Raw genomic sequence first — 1,349 nt, 5'->3', positions numbered from 1 at the left:
GGAGGCCATGTGATGCCAAACAAGGTTTACTGATCATTTTATATCTGTTCTATGTTATAAATACTGTATAAACCATCACAGTGGAGAGGGACCCTTCCAGCGAGCACATATCATCCCTCTGTAGGTACAGAATGTTGGCTATGCTGGATCCGTATTGAAATAGTGTTATACTTTACGATTTCACTGAGAAGCAGCGTGTAGCCGAGAGACAGACTAACTGTGGAGTTTTCCCTCTGTGTCCTCGTCCATTAGATTAGAGCTGCTTGGCCGTGACCAGCCGCTGCAGCAAATTGTCAATTATGATGTTTATTGTTGGAGCCCACAGCCGACTCCACGGCCTGAGGGGGGGAAGGGGTGGACGCAACCGAGGAGGCGCACCTCAGACCTCCACACCCTCACCCTCCTCCTCCTCTTCCTCACCTCGTTCTTCCTCCAGGCTAATTTGGTGGCTGGTCTGCGTGACACCTGCCACTGAGCCTAACGGAGATAATCATTTCCTCGTGGATTTCCCCTGGGAGACGCAGGAGCCTCTTTAAAAAAAAAAAAAAAGGTCTGGATGCTCTTGGGGGCCGGCACATGATCACACGGGAAGGAGATCGTTGAGGAAAACAGATCACAGTGGAAACGGCCTCATCTCAGCACTCGGTGCAGACTTTCTAATTTTATAAAACCAAATGATCAATCAAAAAACTATAAGGCAAAATAAAATTACAAGATTTTGTGGTTTTATTCACATATACAGTACAAACATTCACTTTTTATTTGTTACTGAAGTGCAATTTACAGACCTTAGCAGCAAGTCTTCATATACTTTAATTTACATCATAATAAGACATTTTAGGATCTCTGTCACATCTTCATCAACATCTTTTATACATTTTTTTAAATTTTTCATTTTATTTTATTTCTTTATTTTTACATATGTACACTCTTTGATACAATATTGCCATTCTGACATGCCTTATATTTATTATCTCTCAAAATAAACGTGTGAAAATGAGCAACGCTGTCATTATGAAACCTGTGTAGACAGACTGTGTGATGAAACAATACGAATGTTTTAGAAAGAGAAACACTCTTCTGACAAACACATTTACACAACGAAAGTAAAGTTTAACAAATGCATTTCCTGAAAACTAACCTCCAAGTGTGTTTTTTTTTTTTATTGAAGCTGCCAGTCCCTGGACCCTCAGAGGCCTCACAAGTCCCAGACTCACTGTTTGCCGGTTGGTACTAAACTGTGGGTGTGATCAGTTGTGCTCAGTATTAAACCTCAAAATCTTGTTGGTTTGAATTTACACTGAAATTTTGTGAAGTATAGTTGAATTTAAAGCTGGATTTATAGTTAA

The sequence above is a fragment of the Stegastes partitus genome, unplaced genomic scaffold (genome assembly GCF_000690725.1).
Source record: "Stegastes partitus isolate 25-593 unplaced genomic scaffold, Stegastes_partitus-1.0.2 Scaffold724, whole genome shotgun sequence".
NCBI lineage: Eukaryota > Metazoa > Chordata > Actinopteri > Pomacentridae > Stegastes > Stegastes partitus.
This window is presented reverse-complemented; position numbering follows the sequence as displayed.